The 23,425-nt window shown below is 41.1% G+C and overlaps 1 long non-coding RNA gene across 1 annotated transcript in view; it reads right to left on the bottom strand.

Annotated features, from left to right (window-relative positions):
- Positions 1–23,425, bottom strand: part of LOC140596200 (uncharacterized) — a 623,902-nt gene that overhangs the window by 589,804 nt on the left and 10,673 nt on the right. Inside the window, exon 2 of the long non-coding RNA XR_011998225.1 lies at positions 2,411–2,570. This is a non-coding gene — a long non-coding RNA (uncharacterized lncRNA). The remainder of the gene's footprint in view (positions 1–2,410; positions 2,571–23,425) is intronic.

The following is a 23,425-nucleotide window of genomic DNA, read 5'->3' as shown; positions in this document are numbered from 1 at the left end:
GTGTGGGGTGGGGAGGCTGACAGAGCCCCAATAAAGGGTTGGAAATGGGGGGGGGTGGAGAACACAAGGGGCACCTGGCTGGCATAGTCACAAGAGTGTGGGACTCTTAATCTCAGGGTTATAGGTTTGAGCCCCAAGTTGGGTGTAGAAATTATTAAAAATAAATAAAAAACATTTTTTTAAAAAGATGCTCTAAGAAACTAAATAGGGCACCTGGGTGGCTCAGTTCTTTGAGTGCCTGCCTCTGGCTCAGGTCATGATCCTGGGGTCCTGGGATCAATCCCCATGTTGAGCTTCCCGCTTGGTGGGGAGCCTGCTTCTCCCTCTCCAGCTCCCCCTGCTTGTGCTTTCTCTCTCTCTGTCAAATAAATAAATAAAATCTCTCTCTCTCTCTCTGAATAAATAAATTAAAAAAAAATCTTAAAAAAAAAAACAAGGGGAAGCCCCGGTGGCACAGCAGTTTAGCACTGCCTGCAGCCCGGGGTGTGATCCTGGAGACATGGAATCGAGTCCCACGTCGGGCTTCCTGCATGGAGCCTGCTTCTCCTTCTGCCTGTGTCTCTGCCTCCTTCCCTCTCTCTCTCTCTCTCTGAATAAATAAATTTTTTAAAAAGTCTTTAGAAAAATAAGTAAAATCTTTAAAAAAATAAAAATAAATTTAAAAATAAAAAATAGATAAAAATAAAATGAACACAGTGTAGAGGAGAGCAAAATACAAGTGGAATCCCTGTTGGCTCCATTTCTTCCTACTCCATAACCAGTGAGGCCCGACTGGCCAGTCCCCACCATTCTGTCCCTACACTCTGAACACAACCTCTGAGAAAAGAGTGAACTAACAGAAACCCATTTATTTATTTTTAAAGATTTTATTTACTTATTCATGAGAGACAGAGAGAGAGAGGCAGAGACACAGGCAGAGGGAGAAGCAGGCTCCATGCAGGGAGCCCAATGCGGGACTGGATCCCGGGACTCTAGGATCACGCCCTGGGCCAAAGGCAGGCGCTCAACCGTTGAGCCACCCAGGCATCCTGAGAAACCCATTTACCTTAGGAACTTGTACACATCTCAGTTTCTTTTGACTAAATCTTATGTGTATTAAGATATCTGAATTACCATCAATATATTGAAAAATAAGTGGGAAACCAGGGTACCATCCATAACTAGGACTAAACCTCATAGTTCAGGAACAGGTTACAGACCCTGCCTCATTCCTGATCATTAGAAGGAACCTGGAGCTCAGTGATCTAGCGCCTGTCATTTTCTCTTGTCATGGCTCTTTGCTCATTCTTCCTAAAAGTAATGTTCATTCCCTTCACTTCCATAAACTTCCAATATACACTGTTCTGATCTGCTCCTTAGACTCAAGTGATCCAACTATCATTTTGCTTTGGATCTGATTATCAAGACACTGCTATTTCTTCTACCGTGGCTTCCTAGCACTACTCCCGTGGGAAGTTCATGTGCCTAAATCTTTTTTGGCTTAGTTGCCTTCTGAGAGACCCTGTGGTCCTTTATAGCAACTCACTCCCGGCAAATCTCATAGTCCTTCCAGATGTGCCCAGACATACCCAATTAGTCAGGTAATATGACATTACACTCAACCTGGGGTCATTAGGGACACTTACAATAACTCTGTGAATAGGGAAGGTCAAGTGGTATCTACATTTTACACTTGAGTTAACTGAAACTGAAAGGGTGAGACTTACCCAAAGGCACACTGTCAAATACAGAGGCAGAACCACAGTCTAAGTACTTCGTACTCACCAATAGAGAAACCAACAACGATGATGACAAATACAACAGTAAATTTCATGGAAGAAACAATAATGTAGAGTAACAGAAAGAGTCACCTTCAGAAGTGCCACTCTGGCACGCAGATTATTTTGAGCTGAAAACAATCAAGGCCTAAAAGACTCAGGGAGAAACTGTGACCTCCCCTCAGACTAACAGACCTCCCCTAACAGACTCCGGATGGAGGACCTGCTCCAGGAAGACAGCAATCACCATAAATTATAACATGAACCAGGGCCTGGAGAGAGGGAAGCACCTAACAAATCCTGTTTGTTAAAATTCTTCCCTTATGTCCCATTTTTTCTGCGTGGTCCGACACGTGTTTGTTTACCAAATATTTTTTGCTTTCCTTCCCTTTGAAGCTCAGGCCCCTACCCCTACTAACTGCCTTAGGAATCACCTGTTACAAAATTACATCCGATTTGCTTCGTTAATCTGTCTCATGTCAACTTGATTCTTAGACCAGCCAGTAGACTCTTGAGAGAATAGAGGAAATTTTTCTTCCCCAACATAACAAAGTCAGTAAACCAGTTGTATACAGACCTGATCTAGATGTTCAGCATCTTGGTATCTTGGCTTTTACCCCACCATGTCTAACACTTGGACGTGCAATACATACCTGTCAGTTGTCTCATGAGTACGTTGACTGTAGCAGGGCCTTATCTCTTGTGAAATACTTCAACCAAAGACACGGCAGGCTTTGTCAGACTATCTATCTTCCTTTGGCTTCGAACAACTCACGCTGAAGGCCAGCAATGCATTTCATGATTAAAATGAACCTAGAAGTGCAGCATTTAAAAGGTCCATTAGAAACACAGCAGAGCTTGAAACCTCCAGAGTAAGGAAGGGAAGAAATATACATATTCATCTCCATACCAGACAAAGCCTCACAGCCCAAACCTTAGAAGAAATGGGATAAAACGGCAACAACTATCAGTCCTGTGTTAAGGTAATGAAAACACCACCTTTCCCCAAGTAAGCTGTGGAAATCCACATATCCACCAATCCGTGCCCATGGAAACCATTCTGCCTGCAGAAATTGTCCCTGCCAGAGAATGAGTTAGCACAGCTCCCAGTTGCACCTCCAAGCAGTGTGAGGTCAGAATGACAGACCTCTAGCCCTGCGACTCACTAGTGGCCCTTAATTTGACCATCTGCTTCCCGCCATCACTCCCTTATCCCCCAAGAAGAGAAAAAAAATTAAACTCTGGACCCTCAAAGCAAATCAAACAATGGGTCAGTCTAACTGAACAAACAAGAGATGATTCATTGTCTGATTTGTCCCCTCAAAGTGGCAGAGGGGCCGAATTTATTGCTTGTCTCAGGCATCCTTCAAACTGACCTGCAAAGCAAGCAGATTTAAAGTAACCTTAGCCTGGTACTCAAGAGTTTTGGGCCCAATTCCAAAGCCACTTCCATTATTTGCATTTTACACACACACACATGCACAGAGACAAGTGTCTTTGCCATACCAAGGTCATTCAATATCAAGACCATTAAATTAAATTCTCTCTAAAATGAAGCCCCATTATCAAGACTAATTAAATAATGACTAAATGCACTGAGCAGAGCCTCCGCTTCAGAAGTGCTTATTCACTGTTCTGGCGCTCCTTAGCAAAAAGCTGGCTATCAATAAGGAAAAGTTATTTGTATCTTTAGGTTAAAATAAAACCCTTCCTCTCCTCCCTTAACTCCACTGTCACTTACACACCACCCACTAGTACCATAAACTCAGGTCTAGACGAGTCTGGAAAAGAGTTAGACTTGAAGGTCTAGCCTTTGGTTTTTTGTAGTCATTAGCATGTGAGCTTTAAAATGCCTCTCATTTTCCAGCACTCTCTCCGAGCCAAAGTCAGCTCCCATTCCATAATTCCACAGGCTGCATCATTATGCATGGCTTATAACGCTTTAGGGGAAAGGGTGGAATGTAAACAGTTCCATCCAAGCACACATTATCAAACAGAGCAGGCAGTGTGGGCGGGTGATGTACAACCTTGGCCGTGACATCAGTATTTAAGGTGGAAACTTCTCCTACAAAATATGGGAAGAAGGGAGAAAGAAGATAAGGAATTCCACTCAGTATCTCAGAAAGCCAGGACAGGTTAAATTCTCACTGCTGATGTGGCCCTGCTAGTGTCAGATTTTGACAAGATAAAAGTAACTCCCTTCAAATTTTTGAAGTCCAGGAAGGAGGCTTCTTTGTCTACTTGACACAAATATAAGAAGGACCAGACTATTCTCCTCTCATGACTTGATGCACTTAATATTCTATGGCTATACTACACACAGGTTGATCCCAAAGTATATTGCCTACAATGAAGAATACCAATATTGCATGCTATTGTTCAGGTTTTCAACGAGTTCAGGAGAAATGAGAACAACCGGACAAAAAATAAAAACTCAGTCTCAGCCACTGACTCTCTCCTACCCTAAGACCCATGCAATTATGATCCTTTACTATTTTGTGAGTCACAATTACCCAATGACTCATAAATAACATCTATTCCTGCCTCTGTGCCTTCATTCATTCTGGTTCATAAGTCTTCTTTTCAAAAGTCCACCTGGTTCCCATATATAGTTCATCTCATCTTCCCTGTAAAGTCGTCCTTTCTGTTCTAAACTTCGAGGGGAGTTTTTCAAACTTTAGCCAGCAAAAGAGTCTCCTGCAGGGCACGTTAAAACAAACGTTACTTGGTGCCACCCACAGACATACCCAGCCAGTAAATCCTGGGCAAGGGGCTAAAAATGTGCATTTCTGTTAAGTTCTCCAGTAACACTAATGCTGCTGGTGGTTTGTCTTCAGTATACCTAGTACTTGATTACACATGGTTATTTATTGTTTTTCCATTGATTTATGAACATGTTAGGTAAGACTTTATGCTGGAAAAAAATCCAGAAAACCCAATGCAAACTGGCTTCAAAAAAAAAAGAGGATTTATTTTCTCACTTAACTAAATCGTCCAGATGTATAGTTGATCCGGTAATTCAGTGAATCCCTTCAAGGACTCAATTCCCTCATATCTTTCTCCTTTACCATCTTCCGCATCAACTTTATCCTAAAACTGGATTTTATTCTAGCAATAATATAGCTGCCAGCTACAATCAAGACCAGATTTTTCTGACTAATATCCAGAGGGATACACAGAACTTCCTACCAGCATTCCAAAGAAGAGCACAAAAATTGACCCTAATTAGGCAGCCTGAAGCTAGTGACCTGTGACAGGGAAGGATGGCTACCAGTAGGCAGATGTGAATATGGTTAGGAAGAGAATGGATCCCAGAAGGCACCCAGCAAGCGTCTGCTACACAACCCAGCAGGAGTATAAAATCAACCAGGGCAGTGATGGCATCATCTACATCTCATATCATACGTGGAGCACTCGATAAACACTGGAGGACTCGGTGCCTTTAAAAAACAAACTTCTATCAAATGATTTAAATATAGTCTTATAGACTAGATAGTCACTTGACTAAATTTTGCTCCTGATCAACCAACTTCATGCAGAAAACACTGGTAAGAGCCTTCTTCTTTTTTTAAGATTTTATTTATTTATTTAGGAGAGAGAAAGAGCACACACAAGCAGGGAATGTGTGGGGAAAGGGAGAAGCAGGCTTCCCCCTGAGCAAAAGGCCTGATGTGGGGCTCCCAGAACCCTGGGATCATGACCTGAGCTGAAGGCAGACGTTTAACTGACTACATCACCCAGGCACCCCTTAGATGTATGTCTTATATACATCTAAGTAAGCAAGGAACCAGTTAGACTTTTCTGTTACAATGTTAAAAATTATTCTTCCTGGCTTACCATGACAATATCTAACTCTCTTTAATTTTTTTTAAGGATTTTATTTACTTATTTGGCAGAGAATGAGAGAGAGAGAGAGCACACCAGCAGGCAGAGCATCAGGCAGAGGGAGAGGGAGTGGAGCAAGGAGCCTTAAGTGGAACTGGATCCTAGGACCCTGGGGTCATGACCTGAGCAGAAGGCAGACCCTTAAAAGAAGTCACCCCGGTGCCTCCTAACTCGCTTTAAAATGAATTTTTATCTTTTTTTCTTTTTTTTTTTTAATTTTTTTTTTTTTTTATTTATGATAGTCACAGAGAGAGAGAGAGAGAGAGAGAGAGGCAGAGACACAGGCAGAGGGAGAAGCAGGCTCCATGCACCGGGAGCCCGATGTGGGATTCGATCCCGGGTCTCCAGGATCGCGCCCTGGGCCAAAGACAGGCGCCAAACCGCTGCTCCACCCAGGGATCCCATGAATTTTTATCTTAAACATTCATTAAAAAATTGTTCTACTTCAACCAAAGGTCTAGGACAGCTCTCACTGCCATGCACTATTTTTTTTTTAAGATTTTATTTATTTATTCATGAGAGACACAGAGAGAGCGAGAGAGGCAGATATAGGCAGAGGGAGAAGCAGGCTCCATGCAAGGAGCCAGATGCAGGACCCGATCCTGGGACTCCAGGATCACACCCCCGGCCAAAGGCAGACGCTAAACTGCTGAGCCACCCAGGGATCCCTGCCATGCACTATTGTAATCATTCAAAGCTCTATTTTAGGGACACCTAGGCAGCTCTGTTGGTTAGTCATTTGACTTGATTTCAGCTCAGGTCTTGATCTCAGGGTCGTGAGTTTAAGCCCTGGGTTGGCTCTGTGCGGGGCATGGAGCCTATATTTTAAAAAAGGCTCTATTTTATATATTGAACTAAAAATCAGTTTCCTTATAACTTTTACTAAATGATCTTAGTTCTATTAAGGGCTACACCAAATGAGTCTTAGGGTACTGCTGGTATCTTGGGACATATATTTGAATGTAGGTGTCTTTTTTTTTAAAGATTTTATTTATTCATGAGAGACACACAGAAAGAGAGGCAGAGACACAGGCAGAGGGAGAAGCAGGCTCCACGCAGGGAGTCCAATGTGGGACTTGATCCTGGGACTCCAGAATCACTCCCTGAGCCAAAGGCAGACACTCAACCGTTGAGCCACCCAGGCATCCCGAATTTAGATGTCTTATATGCTGAAAATAAACAAGACCATGTTTAATATGCTACTTCAAATAAAAAACAATTTAGGAAAACATGGTAAGCTGCTGGATTAGTTTCTTAAGCTGCCATAAAAAAATACTACAAACTCGGTGGCTTAAAACAACAGAAATACATTCTCTCACAGTTTGAGAGGCTGGACATTCAAAATCAGGTCCATGCTCCTTCTGAAGGTTCTAGAGAAGGATTTTTCCTTGCCTCTCCCTAGCTTCTGGTGGTTGCCAGCAATCCTTGGCAACCCTTGGCTGCATCACTCCATTCTCTGCATGTATTATCATATGGCCTTTCTCCCTTGTGTTTCTCTTCTGTGACTTTGTGTCAAAATCCTCCTCTTCTTTCTCTTATAAAGATAACAGCCACTGGATGTGAGGCCGACCCTAATGCACTAGGACCTTAGCCTAACTGCATAATACCTATCAAGCCCCTATTCTGAATAAGGTCACACTCACAGGCACCAGGAAATAGGACTTGACCTCTTTTTTGTGGGAGCACAATTCAACCCACTACAGCTGTGTAGGGTACCAGTCATCTCAAAAATTGTATAAGGCTGTATGCTTGAAATATTTTGTAGCCTTTTCTAAAGAAATTATGTGAGGGGAACCTGAGTGCCTGAGTTAGTTGGCTAAACATCCAATTCTTGGTTTCAGCTCAGGCTGTAATCTCAGGATCATGAGATGAAGTCCTACATCAGGCTCCACACTCAGCACGGAGTCTGCTTGTTCATTTCCCTTCGGTCCTCCCCCAGCTTGTGCTTGCCCACTCTCTCCCTCTCGCTGTCTCTTTCTCTCTCTCTCTCAAATAATCTTAAAAAAAAAAAGAAATTAAAAAAAAAAGAAATTATGTGAGTAGACAATAAAATTAGGTGACATAAATATAACAAAAAGCAGAAAACAGAGGGGAAAACCCATTTTTCCAGTAATAGTTCAAATATGAATGAACACTTATTGAGTGTTTACTACATATCACATCTATGTCGAGCTCTTTACATACATTAGTTCATGCATTTCTCATAAGAATCATATAAGGTAGGGGATCCCTGGGTGGCTCAGCGGTTCAGTGCCTGCCTTTGGCCCAGGGCATGATCCTGGAGTCCCGGGATCAAGTCCCATGTCAGGCTCCTGGCATGGAGCCTGCTTCTCCCTCTGCCTGTGTCTCTGCCTCTCTCTCTTTCTCTCTCTATCACGAATAAAAAAAAAAAATCTTAAAAAAAATCATATAAGGTAGATGTAATAGACCGAATAGTATAATGATGCAATCTTCCCTCTCACCAAACAGATGTCCACATTGAATCCTCAGGACCTGCTTCTCCCTCTGCCTATGTCTCTGCCTCTCTCTCTCTCTGTGACTATCATAAATAAAAATAAATAAATAAATAAATAAATGAATAAATAAATAAAATTAAAAAAAAAGGGGGGGGATCCCTGGGTGGCGCAGCAGTTCGGCACCTGCCTTTGGCCCAGGGCGCAATCCTGGAGACCTGGGATCGAATCCCACATCGGGCTCCCAGTGCATGGAGCCTGCTTCTCCCTCTGCCTATGTCTCTGCCTCTCTCTCTCTCTGTGACTATCATAAATAAAAAAAATAAAATAAAATAAAATAAAAATAAAAAAAAATTTAAAAAAAAGATATTGAATCCTCAGGACCTGTGAATATGTTACTTTGCATGGCAAAGAGACAGGCATAGAAGTGATTAAAATTAGGGGCCTGAAAATGGGGGGATTATCCTGGATCATCTGAGTGGGCTAAATCTAATTACAAGAGCCCATAAAAGTAGAAAACTTTTTGAACCTGAAGTAAGAGAGAAAAGAGGAAGACAAAGGCAAAGACAAAGAATGATGTGATGGACAAAGAGGCAAGAAAGATTTGAAGAGTGAGAAGGAGTCAACCCACTGTTGTTGGCTCTGGAGATGGAAGAAGGAAGTTATAAGCCAAACCACACAGGTGACCTCTACATGCTGGGATTTGCCCTCAGGCAACAGCCAATGAGAAAACAGGGATCTCAGGCCAACAACTGCAAGGAAGTAAATTCTGCCAGCAACCTGAAAGAGCAAGGAAATGAATTCTCCTCTAGAGCCTCCAGAAAGGAGCAGAGCCCTGGTGAAAACTTGATTTTAGTCCAGTGAGAGCCTTGTCAGACTTCTGACCTACAAAACTGTATAATAAATTTGTGTTGTTTTAAGGCACTAATTTTGTGGCAATTTGTTATGGCAGTGATAAAAAACTAACACTAATTATTATTATTACTAACCATTTAAAGATCGAAAAGAAAATAACAAGTCTCAGAAAGATTAGGTAATATGCCAAAGTCATACAGGTAATAAGAGGAAGAGAAAGAATTAAATCATAAGTATGCTTGTCAGGGGCACCTGGGTGGCACAGTCAGTTGACCATCCGGCTCTTGGTTTCCACTCAGGTCATGATCTCAGGGTCATGAGATCGAACCCTGTGTCAGGCCCCATGTGCAGCCTGCTTAAGATTCTTTCTCTCCCTCTCCCCCTGCACTCCCCCATTCATGCTTTCTCTCTCTCTCAAATTATCTAAGTAAATCTTTAAAAAAAAAATACATATGCCTGTCAGCAGAGGCCATGCTTTTTATCACAAGGCTATACTGCCCATCCCAAGAAATGGTAAGAAACCAAAGTGTTACATTTATTATTTTTTTTAGGAAGTTAGTTTTAAAAGTAAAGGAAACAAAAATTATGTTAACCCTGTACTTCACCTCATGGAGTACCAACAGTGATGCCAGTAAATTTAGGCAGGCAGCTTTTCTGGTCTTTGACTTCAAAGCAGGGTTGACTTTTAGAAAAACTGTGATGTGAACAAATGTGTATTCGTATACCTTATTCTCTCCCCTTCTTTCTCCTCAAAACTCCTTCTCCCTCTAATATCTTACCAACCTAAAATATCTTGACAAAGCAAATGGCCAAGAATAGGCCAAGATTGATCCTGAAAAATAATTTGGAGAGACTTGCTCCCATCTCCAAAACCTTAAAACTTTATAAAGCCACGGTAATTAAGATGGGATAGGAAAAAAATACAACAGAATAGAAGAATCCAGAAACAGACTTAAATATATATGAAAATCTGACATATGACAAATTAACCATTGAGGATCAGAAGGAAAAGAATGTGTTATTTAATAAGTAGTTCTAGGGTAATTGACTCTTAAAACATAAAACTTTTATTTTACCAGGAATAGCAGAGAATTGCAATTTGGGATACACAAGCTAAGACAAAACCACAGGCAAGTCCAGAGAACAAAGGAAAAAAATGATCTTTTATTAAAAACGTTTTTTTAAATTTTATTTATTTATTCACGAGAGAGACACACACACACACAGAGAAGCACACACACAGGCAGAGGGAGAAGCAGGCTCCATGCAGGGAGCCTGACGTGGGACTCGATCCTGGGTCTCCAGGACCACACCTGGGACTGAAGGTGGCACTAAGCCACTGAGCCACCCGGGCTGCCTTTTTTTTTTTTTAATTTTTTTTAAATGTTCTTAAAAAATAATCTCTACCCCCAACATAGGGCTCAAACTCATGACCCCAAGATCAAGAGCTTCACACTTCACTGACTGAGCTTGTCAGGTGCCCCAAAGAAGAGCAATATTCTTCTAGGGGGGAGTTGGGAGTGGCTGTTATAAACAGAAAGTCTATTGGGGTACACTGGGAGTTTGAAATATAATGGTTTTTCATTGGCTAAGTTGTAAATTTCTCATTGGCTGGGTCATTGCCAGGCCAGGAGAAAATCTTTCATCCTCCTGCTAGAGTAGTTAAGTACTATACAGGATTCTTCCTGTCAGGAATGTAAGGAATATCTCTTCCTGTTGAGTCTGCAAAGGGCCATGAAGTGTTACATTTTGAGAGTTCCACCTCCTGGCCTCCCAACTCCATTTTTTTTTTAAGATTTTATTTATTCATGAGAGACAGAGAGAGGCAGAGACACAGGCAGAGGGAGAAGCAGGCTCCATGCCGGAAGCCCGACATGGGACTTGATCCTGGGACTCCGGATCATGCCCTTGGCCGAAGGCAGACACTAAACCGCTGAGCCACCCAGGGATCCCCACCCAACTCCATTTTAACTCAGTTTCACATGACTATTTATATGGAGGGGAAAAAACATATCCTGACATTACAATATACAAAATCAATTGCAATTCAATTAAAGATGACTCCAAGTTCATTGGAGCCATTGGACCACTGAGCCACCCAGGCGTCCCAATAAAAACTTTTTTAAAAATTGAGAACTTTTATTTACCACAAGACATCATAAAGAAATTAAAAGGGTGGGGTGCCTGGGTGGCACAGTCGGTTAAGCATCTGCCTTCAGCTCAGGTCATGATCCCAGGGTCCTGGGATGGAGCCCCGTGTTGATTCTCTGCTCAGCAGGGAGCCTGCTTCTCCCTCTCCCTCTGCTGCTCTCTTGCTCAAATAAGTAAATAAAATCTTAAAAAAAAAAAAAAGAAATTAAAAGGCTTAGAAAGCTAGAGAAGACAATTACAAGTCATATAACTGGCAAAGATTCAGTATTCCAGAAATCACTAAAGAAAAATATAAATTGTTCAATAATGGCCTAATGATATAAACAGATATTTGACAAAAGAAGAATTATAAGTGTTAAAAAAAAAAAACATGATAACCTGTTCAACCTTACTTGTAATTAGAGAAACACAACATACAAACATAAATTAGGGGTCACCTGGCTGGCTCAGTTGGTGGAGCATGCAACTTTGATCTTGGGGTTGTGAGTTCAAGCCCCATATTGGATGTAGAGATCACTAAAAAAATAAAATCTTTATTTTTTAAAAAATAAAATCTTTACGGATCCCTGGGTGGCTCAGCGGTTTAGCACCTGCCTTCGGCCCAGGGCGTGATCCTGGAATCCTGGGATCGAGTTCCACATCGGGCTCCCTGTGTGGAGCCTGCTTCTCCTTCTGCCTGTGTCTCTGCCTCTCTCTCTCTCTGTGTCTCTCATGAATAAATAATAAAATTTAATAAAATAAAATAAAATATTTAAAATAAATAAATAAATAATTTAAATTCTTTAAAAAAAAAACATAAATCTTAACAACCACCAAATTTGTAGTAAATTAAGTCTGTTAATAACAAGTATTGGTGAAGAGCAACAACAAAAAAAGTTATAAACCACTGACAAATTAGTATAAACACTTTGGAAGAGTTGAATATGCTCACTCTCTTATGATCCAGTACTTCAGTCCTATACACATCCCCTAGAGAAATTCTCGAACATATACATGAGGCACGTACAAGAATATTTCTTTTTTTTTTAAAGATTTATTTATTTATTCATGGGAGACACAGAGAGAGGCAGAGACATAGCAGACGGAGAAGCAGGCTCCCCACAGGGAGCCCGATGTGGGACTGAATCCCGGATCCCAGGATCATGCCCTGAGCCAAAGGCAGACACTCAACCACTGAGCCACCCAGGCATCCCTACAAGAATATTTCAAAGTAGCACTTAAAGTTACAAAACATAAGAACAAAGTGAATATTCATCAATAGGGGAATATTTAAATTATAATACAGTCGTACAATGAAATACAGACTGATAATTAATAAAATATATGCATTACCATGAAAGTATCTCAGAAATATAATGTTAAGAGAATAAAGAAAGTCATTGTGTTATTCCATACCTACAAAGTGTAACACACGCAAAATTAATATATATATTTTTTAAATTTATGATAGCCACAGAGAGAGAGAGAGAGAGAGAGGCAGAGACACAGGCAGAGGGAGAAGCAGGCTCCATGCACCGGGAGCCTGACATGGGATTAGATCCCAGGTCTCCAGGATCACGCCCTGGGCCAAAGGCAGGCGCTAAACCGCTGCGCCACCCAGGGATCCCAAAACTAATATTTTGTATAAAGATATATACATGTATGATTTTTTAAGTGAAAATAACAAGAGAACAATGAATACACAATTCAGTATAGCTTTCCTCCTGTGAGGGTGAGTAGTAAGGAGTACAGCAGGTTTTCAAATGCACTGATAGTGCTCTACATCTTAATCTAGGTGGTAAATATATGAATGTTCATCTATATTATATATCAGCTTAGAAAATATATGTTTGAGGCGTAGTATTCAAAATGTGTTCCATTGAGTTGTTGAAAAGGGATACCAGAGCTGGACAGTGTTAAGGAGGTAAGACTCTGAGCTCCCCAACTCTGACTTCTCTCAGAGCAGCTGCACCCTTCTGATGACAGAGGTTTGAAAACCACTTCATTTCAAGCAGGGTTATTTTGCAGAAAGAAGGGTGCATCCTGAGTCACAAGGTCCCCTTGTACACTTATGTATTTGTATGTCATTAGCTATTTAGCAGAAGGCCAAAGAAATAAAAAGCTTAAGTATCAATAACATTGCCCACAGGTGACAAATTCAAAATAAAGACAAAAGAGTCATGAAATGATATCATACGTCAAGAGAAGAAAACTAGTACCTACTTTCATGCAACTTTTCAGGAATTCATCAATAATGAAATGGGTAAAGAGGGATCCTTCTTTCAACCACCTGTAAGCTTCATAAAAATTTCTAACATTAAAAGGAGGGCTTATCACTTGATCTTTTTAACCCTACCTCTGTTGCTCATTCACTCTTTTGCTCACCCTCTCTGATAAAATGCCCCGCATGGCTATATATTTTTTCTTTTATAAAGTGTGTCAGCAAATTTGAAAATTTGTCAACTCCCTGTTATTTCAGATCTTCTCCAAATCCCCAGCATAATCTCCATAACCATGGAGTATAATTGCATAAAATATTCTGATCTAGCTATGTTTCCCCAATTCCAGTATCTAAATGGAGACCATCAAAAAATGTTCTTATGGCTTTTATTTTCCTTTTCTCTATAGCATTTTCAACCTGGTGCAACATCCCTGCTGACTCTAATACGGTAAAGCTAGGTTCCTGTCTCATGGAATCAAAGAATGAATCTCACAGACATAGGAGAATGAGTAAAGGGATAGAAGTTTATTAAGTAAAGATACAGAGAAAGCTCTCAGAAGTGAGAGGGGTCCCGACAGGGTTGCCACTGAGGGCTTAGGGTTGGTCTTTTATTGGAAGCCAAATCAGGGAACCTAAATCCTTTTAACATCTCCATTGATATACCATTGAGTAAGGACTGTTTTTTTTTTTTTTTTAAGATTTTATTTATTTATTCATGAGAGACACAGAGAGAGGGGGAGAGAGAGAGAGAGAGAGAGAGAGAGAGAGAGAGAGGCAGAGACACAGGCCGAGGGAGAAGCAGGCTCCATGCAGGGAGCCCGATGCAGGACTCGATCCCGGGTCTCCAGGATCACGCCCTGAGCTGAAGGCAGATGCTCAACTGCTAAGCCGCCCAAGCGGAGTAAGGACTATTGATAACATCTTTAATGGCTTAAATCTTCTTTGGGGTCTGGTTATTCTTCGTTGGTCACAAGAAACTGCTATAACAAGATACCCTCCCCACCCATACATTAGCATGGGGTGGTCTGGCTTGTTGCTTTATCTCTGGTTTCCTTACACCTCCACATTTTTGGGACAAACTGGGCTAGGCAGAGCTAGGTGGGGGGCCACAGAAGCAGGCTCAATCACTGAGCCACCCAGGCACCCCTCCTCCAAGTTGTTAATGTTATGTAAATGTACATCGAATATGGCAGGAGGATGTAAAATTTAAAGGACTAAAATTAGAAATTTGAAGATATAGGAAGATATTTTAAAATATGACTAATCATCTTCATAATTTGTTGGGCTTTGAACTTTGAACTTTTACTCACAGATAAATACTCTTATATACTAATTCTATTATATAGGATTCTGCATAAAAAGGATTTCTAGGGATGCCTGGGTGGCTCAGTGGTTGAGCTTCTGCCTTTGGCTCAGGGAGTGATCCTGGGGTCCTGGGATCAAGTCCCACACTGGGCTCCCTACAGCGAGCCTGCCTCTCTCTCTGCCTATGTCTCTGTCTCTGTGTGTCTCTCATGAATAAATAAATAAAATCTGGGGAAAAAAAAGGATTTCTAACTCCTACTGGATGATCTTGTACTCAGTAAAGAAGCTTTTCTGTGCAGTGCATCACAAACTAGTGTACCAACACTGAGGGGAAAATATACCAATGTGCTACATATGGCATTTGGCACAGCTTCCTGGGGTATCACTATTACTCAAAGTCTTTAGGGGGCAGGGAGAAATTCAAGCAATTTAACAAAGCAATTAAAAGCGATATTTTTTTATTAAAATGAACCAACATTCTAAAATAAAATAAACCAACATTCTAAAATGAATTATCTTCATATAATTTTAAGGTAAAGTACAACTATTCAAAGAAATAATTTGATTTCAGAGGTACTCAAAACTTTGCTCCCTCACCCTCACAGTTAAATTTACTTTTCTCTACAATTAAGGGTACTTTGGCAGAGAAGTTCGAGAAGCCAGAGCTATAGCATCTTGACAAGAAGCTAGCCAGTCTCTATTTGAACACTTTATATAATGCATGGGCTTTCACCCAAAAAAAGGAAAGCACTTAACAATCATTCAAAATACCTTTAAGGGGATCCCTGGGTGGCTCAGCGGTTTAGCGCCTACCTTCGGCCGAGGGCATGATCTGGAGTCACGGGATCGAGTCCCACGTCGGGCTCCCTGCATGGAGCCTGCTTCTCCCTCTGCCTGTGCCTCTGCCTCTCTCTGTCTGTGTCTCTCATGAATAAATAAATAAAATACTTTAAAAAAAAAATACCTTTAAGGGTGAGCTGGCTGGCTCATTTGCCTCAAGTCTGCCTTCAGGTATTACTGTGCCTGTGTGCTCGCTTCTCCGCCCCTCCCCCCACCCCATTCCAGGTTAGTCTCTTTTTCCAGGTAAAGGCTACTTTTTCTTTTTCTTTTTCTTTTTTTTTTAATAATTTGAATTTTTTCTGATTTTATTTATTTATTCATGAGAGACACAGAGAGATAGAGAGCCAGAGACACTGAGGGAGAAGCAGGCCCCCCACAGGGAGCCCGACGTGGGACTTGAACCCGGAACTCTAGGATTGTGCCCCGGGCCCAAGGCGCCACTAAACTGCTGGGCCACCCAGGCCTCCCAAGGCTACTTTTTCTTAAAGCATAAAAAAAGCAGTCTAACCTAACTCAGCTCTGAAACACTTCCTCTCTTTCCTCCTCTACTCCATCACCGGAAGGGGAAGTGGGTGAGAAGGGGTCAAAGCTGGGAGCCCGTTGCACTTCCCCCCCACTGGCGCGAGAGGGCAGGGCGCAAGCGCCGCCAGGCTCAGGGAGCGTGACTTCCGTTTCCGTTGTGCCCCGCAAGCGGAATCATGGAGCGGGCTGGCGGAGGAGGTCTTAGTGAGGAAGAACGGTATGACTTTAGTGGGGGCGAATCGTTTAGAAATGAGCAAAGTTCTAATGAAGAGATTGTCTGGGACTTTCAGATAAACATCTTAGGACAAAAGGATAACACCTCAGTTCATTTGTGTGAAAAATGCGAATTACCTATTAAAATCTATGGGCGGATGATTCCATGTAAGCATGCTTTTTGCTATGCCTGTGCAATTTTACATGGAAAAGAAGGTGATAAGATGTGTCCAGGCTGCAGTCAACTGGTGGAGCGAATTGAGGAGCATAAACAAGGTTCTTTATTCATTTGCAGCGGTGTTCAAGGATGCAAGACAACATTTTTGTCTCAAAGACATTTAGAGGCTCATACCAACCTCTGCCATATGAGAGCTGGAAACCCTGTGGCCCGGCCTTAATTTGAAAATGTTCATCTGACATATTGCCCCAGCAACAAACGAAATCTCTGATTGTTTTATAAGGCTGCAAGACAAGCATCATATGAACCATATTCCAACAAGGCAGCATCCTATACCACCACCTCCTTTTCCAATGTGTACTGTACAAGCCATACAATCAGCCATAAGAAGATATTTGTGCTCCTCCAACGGAATTCATTGTATACAGCTTCACCTCAACCTCCTTCAGTGACTCAGGGAACCTTTGTAAACAAGAAAACAAAGCAACCTACTAACTGTCCCTATTCAGAATGATTCAAATTTAGGTGCTTGAGAACCACTACCCACTGTCTCCACAGCTGAGCTCAGCATCATCCTGCATGTCAGAGTCAACTAGTGATATTGAACTCTCATCATATACCTCCAGAGCAACATTCTGTACCATAATCTCACCTCCACCACCAAGAAGTCAACGCATCAAAAGGCACATCCTTCCCAGGTTGCAGGTACTTCTCTCTTGATTCACAGCCAAGCTTCAGGTCTATAAACAACTGCTCTCTCGCCTTCTCCATAGACGTATTATTGCTCAGATGCTACCTTATATGAAGTATTTTCCTCCAGGACCTGTACAACCTCAACAGTGTAGTTCACTTGTAAGTACACACCCTTCTCACCACTGTAATTCACAATTTTTACCCCAATTCACATATAATCAAGGAACTTGGAGTCCTCTGTTTATAAAACTAGGGGAAGTGAAAGCCACAGTCACTCCTTCCTCCATGAGTGTAGGATCTATTTTCTCGAACCCTACTTTTTGGACTGTATCATCCAGATCAGACAAGATACAAACCATATTAACAATGATAATAGCATTTTGAACAGAAGATATGATGAGGAAAAAACTTTAGTATTGCCCACCTTCTAATTAAGCTTTGACCATTTGGGGCAGGAAAGTACCTCTTACAGAGGTGGCTCTGAAACTCTTAAAGTCTTGTCTCTTAAAATGGTTTTAAATTTTGATCTTAGGAATGATTTCAAGTACTTTACAATTGTGCAGAAAAGTGCCTCAGGTGAGCATAGCTATGCTTTACAACTTTGCTCCTCTATTGCAGTAAATTGACCCAGAGGTAACCATTTGCAGTATTATTTCCTGAAAAGAAAATTGTGTTCTACTTTCAAAAGTGTCATTTTTGTTAAACATGCTTAGTCATTTTTAAATATTTTATTCATTTATTTATTTCAGAGACAGTGAGTGAGAGAGAGAGGAACACCAGCAGGAGCAGAGAGAGAAGCAGACTCCCTTGCTAAGCAGAAAGCCCGATGTGGGGCTCCATCTCATGACCTGAGCCAAAGGGAAATGCTTAACCGACTGAGCCACCCAGGTGCCCCAAACATGCTTAGTTTTTCTTGCAATATATTTTGTTAACTGGAGTAAAGGTAGTAAATTTCAATATGGCTATAAAAAATAATTCCTTTGTACACAAATCTATTTCTCTATAACTTCTAATCTTGTTTCTAGGCCCAAATTATGCTTTCTTTCTTCTTCTTCTTCTTCGTCTTTTTTTTTTTTTTTTAAAGAAGCCTCCACCCAACCTGGAGTATGAATTCTTGACCCTGATATCAAGACCTGAGCTGAGATCAAAAGTCCGACACTCAACCAACTGAGCCGTCCCAGGGGCCCCCCAAATTGCTTTCTCTTTAATGCAGCTGAGGCTCTATAACCCAAACTATCTACAGGCTGAGCCCTGCCCTGGATTCTAGAAGCCATACAAACCAAAAGTATGTAACAGCTCTAGCCCTAATCTATCAAATCAGCATCAGATCCCTCTTCCTACTCCAACCCTGACCTTATGTACTATTTTTAACGGGGAATTTCCCCTTTGCTGCATTAAAAGATAAACTGAGGAGGTGTGTCATACTGGCTCAGTGGGAAGAGCATGTGACTCTTGATCTTGGGGTCATGATTTTGAACCCCACATTGGATACAGAGATTACTAAAACAAAAAATAAACTTAAAAAAATATAAACAGCCATATTAAACATTTTAAGAGTTTTTTTTGAGCAAAAATCAATTTGAATCACACAGTATCCAATTTTGCAGTTAGAAATTGCTCTGATGAGTTATAAAATGAAAGACTTAAATAGGTAGAAAGGAAAAGGAACAAGGAAATTAGGCAAAAAAGCAGACTCGTTATTGCAAGGTTACTTTTTTGAGGGGATGGCAGGGCTCTATTAAACAGATTACTTAATTAGTGCTGGTTAGGTGATTCCTGATTGACTGGTTTAAGATTGCACTTCTGGAAGAACTGAAACTGTAATTAAGTTATGTCTTGGTTTAGTGATATGGGTTTTAACATACGTGACTCCATTTTGTTGTCTTGTTTTTAACACCTGAAAGCCAGAGATCACCTCATACTCTAGATCCAGCTACTAAGGCCTTTTCTTCTTCCTGTGTATGAGACCCTACCTGGGTAATTTATTAGGTATCATAGACTCTCTAGGACTGTGACCTTGATTATTCTTTGCCAGCATAAGGGTAAATCTAAAAATATTACTTTAAAAATTTCCCTAGTGCAAAAAATAGAGAACTTTCCTCCCATAGCTCTACTTTTCTTTTTAAATTTCCTTCAGAAAATGAGATTATAATTGCTAGCTCAGCCTCTTTAAAATTCATGTAAATGTTTTTCAAAGCTAAATAAGCCTCTTACGGTTTTGCATACCAGATATGTCATTGCTGGGGGCCAAGGAGCCATCTCTTTGAATATGAACACCAACATGGGTTAACATGTATACAAAAGGGTAAGAGGTTTTTTTGGTCTATACAGTCTCTTTAGCAGATTGCCTGTGATGCACATTGCAGTCCTATTTAATGCTTATTCAATAATAAAACTATTTCATTCTTATCTACATTTCATGAAGAAGTTTTATTGGCCTGGCAGGAAATATTTAATTACATTTTCCCAACGATTTGGCAATAAGGATTTACATGGCAATTCCTGGATTGGGTGATCAGCTGAAAGTCTTGTGGACACACAACAGTCAGGTAAGAAATCCTGAATTAAGAAAAGTCACCTTTCTTGCTCTCCACTATTTTGGAATGCTAGCCAGATGAACTACCCTCTCCGAATTCAAGATTTTATTATTGAGTAAGCATAGGTGATACCAGCTCTAAAATCCCCATCAGGATCACTATTGGCTTTGATGGTAGAAAAGTTGTAGAAAGCCAGAAATGTCTGCAGGGCTTTTTTTTTTTTTAAATATTTTATTTATTTATTCATGAGAGAGACTGAGACATAGGCAGAGGGAGGAGCAGGCCCCCTATGGGGAGCCTAATGCGGGACTTGATACCCCGGATCACTGGATCACGACCTGAATTGAAGGCAGACGCTCAACCACTGAGCCGCCCAGGTATCCCCATGTTGTTTCATAAGGAACTCTGAGAAGTGGATTTTTTTTGTTTTTTGAGAAGTGGATTTTAGGGCTGAGACATGAAGTGAAATCGGGTTAGGACACCAGGCATACAAGCATGTGCCCTCAAACAGGGCGGGTAATTAGTTATCAGCTGGAGAAGTTGTGCCCTTGTCTTTTCTTGCAGGGAAATCTACTACGAAAGGGAACCACCATCTAAAAGATTGTTGCTTCCTTCTTTTCAGGAGTCAATTTGATGTAGGGAAAGATTAAGAGATGCAGAGAGAACTGGTATAGCGAAGAAAAGAGGGTGCTTCTATGAAAGAGAAAGTGCTTTAATTTTTCCATTTGCTCTTCCATTATTTCTCAGTCTTTCTGTACCAAATAACTTTTTACATTCTCCTTAGAATGATAGTCATCCAAAATGAGTGGGAAATATCAGAGAGGGAGACAGAACATGAGAGACTCCTAACTCTGGGAAACGAACAAGGGGTGGTGGAAAGGGAGGTGGGCGGGGGGTGGAGTGACTGGGTGACAGGCATTGAGGGGGGCACTTAATGGGATGAGCACTGGGTATTATGCTATATGTTGGCAAATTGAACTCCAATAAAAAAAGTTAAAATTAAAAAAAGAAACATGGGGGAAAAAGAAAAGAATGATAGTTATCCAGGAAATACCACTAATTCATATGCTTCAAATGAGGTACTTCTTTTTTTTTTTTTTTAGGATTTTATTTATTTATCCATGAGAGACACACAGAGAGGCAGAGACACAGGCAGAGGGAGAAGCAGGCTCCATGCAGGGAGCCCGATATGGGACTCGATCCAGGGACTCCAGGATCACACCCTGGGCCGAAGGCAGGCGCCAAACTGCCTAGCCACCCAGGTGTCCCGAAATGAGGTACTTCTAAGAACCTCCGCAAATATGTTCGTTTGTCCAAATCAAAGAAACAGGCGTTACTACCATAAGACTGGATTCCTATGTGTATGCCCATTCCAGATGGGACAGAGAGATATTAACAATTTAAGAAAAAGCCCTGCAGGGCAGCCCGGGTGGCTCAGCGTCTGCTTTCAACTCAGGAGTGATCCTCAAGTCCCACATCGGGCTTCTGCGTGGAGCCTGCTTTTCCCTCTGCCTATTCTCTGCCTCTCTCTTTCTGCATGTCTCATGAATAAATAAATAAAATCTTTAACAAAAAGAAAGAAAAAATTGGGAATTTGGATAAAAGATCATGTCTTTGTATAAAGGCAACAGGATAGAGGGTCTGCATTGGTCACGTTGAAAAAGACAAAAATAATGTTAGGCCTGATAAATATCAACATGAGAAAAGAAACCAAAGTGCAGGGATGCCTGAGTGGCTCATCGGTTGAGCGTCTGCCTTCAGCTCAGGTCGTGATCCCAGGTCAGGGGATTGAGTCCCACATCAGGCTTCCTGTGAGGAGCCTGCTTCTCTGTTTTTCTATGTTTCTGCCTCTTTCTGTGTCTCTCATGAATAAATAAATATATTTTTTTAAAAATCAAAGTGCTTTATATAATCATACATTTTTGTCTCAATGGGCATACCTGCTGTTTTTGTGCTTTACAGATACTTTGTGTTTCACAGATACTGCATATTTTACAAATTGAAGGTTTGTGGCAACCCTGCATTGAACAAGTCTATTGGCACCATTTTTCCAGAGCATTTGCTTACTTTGTTTCTCTGTGTCACATTTTGGTAATTCTCATAATAATGAAAAATTTTAAATACTATATTTTTATGGTGATCTGTGATCAGAGATTTCAACTCAACTGAAAGCTCAGTGAGCTTTTTTTAGCAATAAAGTATTTTAAAATTAAGATATGTACATTGTTTTTTAAATGCACTGCTATTGTGCGCTTAATAGACCACAGTATATTATAAACATAACTTTTATATGCACAGAAATCAAAAAACTTATTTGACTCACTTTCTTGTGATATTAATTTTATGCAGTGGTCTGAACCAAACCCATGATATAGCCAAGGTATTCTGTATAAAGAAAACCTGCTCTTCCTATTCAGATCATCTGTGAAGCTGATGCCATAGAGAAGCTATTCAGGCCTCCCAGGTAATCCACTTGCCTTTCTCACTAGATGATATTAGTCTTTTTTTTTTTTTTTAAGATTTTACTTTTGGGGCACTGAGGTGGCTCAGTTGGTTAAGCATCCAACTCTTGATTTTGGCTAAGGTCCATTATCTCAGGGTCATGAGATTGAGGCCCACTCCAGGCTCCACACTGGGCATGTAGGCTGCTTAAGATTCTCTCTCTCTCTCTCTCTCCCTCTGCACACCACCCAACCCCAGCAAGCTCTGTCTCACTCTCTCTCTCAAAAAAAAAAAGATTTTATTTTTAAGTAATTTCTACACCCAACATGGGGCTCAAACTCACAACCCCAAGATCAAGAGTCACATGCTTCAGCAACTGAGCCAGCCAGGCACCCCACTATTAGTCATTTAAAGACTTCTTTTTCTGTGCCCAGAAAGACTCGCAGAAGTGCTCCACAGCATTTTCAGTTTGTAGCCCCACATATCGGGATGTGCACTGCCTGCTACAGGGAATTCTGGAACCAACAAACTTCACTGAGGTCATGGACCAAACATATAGGAGACTAGAAAATGACATGACACAGTGAGTATCATGGCCAAGGGAAGCTATTAGCCACGCTTTACAACTGTAGAAGAACTAAGGACTTTAGAAACCCATCGAGAATGGTGCCTGGGAGGGACTCCTGGGTGGCTCAGCAGTTGAGCATGTGCCTTCGGCTCAGGGTGTGATCCTGAGGTCCTAGGATTGAGTCCCACATCAGGCTCCCTCTGCCTGTGTCTCTGCCTCTCTCTCTGTGTCTTTCTCTAATAAATAAATAAAATCTTTAAAAAAAGAAACCCATTGAGAAGGGTTACTTAATGCCTTTCTGCTAATGATGGGCTAGGAGACACTACCAAGGAGTACCCAGAAGTAAGTGAATTCCCAATTGATTTTCATTAGCAATCTGTTGCTTTTCAACACTCACTGGTATGGAAGCAAGGGCAGATTAAAATCACCCTCTACTACTATTCACCTTTGTCTTGACTATCTTGCCAACTATCCAAACTCAAGTTAGGGAAAGGCAGTCAGATAGACTGAAAAGGCAAAAGGACACACTGTTACTCAAAGCTTAGCAGCAGCTACTCAATTTTGTGGCCGTCTACAGAAAGACAAAGAAGAGAAAAAATGAGAAGGAAAAAAAAAAGAGAAAAAATGAAAAACCACAGTAGTAGCTACTAAACACTTTACTAAAGGGAATAACCCTACTCTGGTCAACCTAGGAAGGGAGCAAAGGAAGAAGGGAAAATTGTATATCATTATTGCAAAGAGCTAAGACATTAGAAAAGAGATTTTTTTTTAAAGATTTTATTTATTCATGAGAGACACAGAGAGAGAGAGAGGCAGAGACATAGGC

Source organism: Vulpes vulpes, chromosome X, assembly GCF_048418805.1.
Source record: "Vulpes vulpes isolate BD-2025 chromosome X, VulVul3, whole genome shotgun sequence".
NCBI classification, from domain to species: Eukaryota; Metazoa; Chordata; class Mammalia; order Carnivora; family Canidae; genus Vulpes; species Vulpes vulpes.
This window is presented reverse-complemented; position numbering and strand designations above follow the sequence as displayed.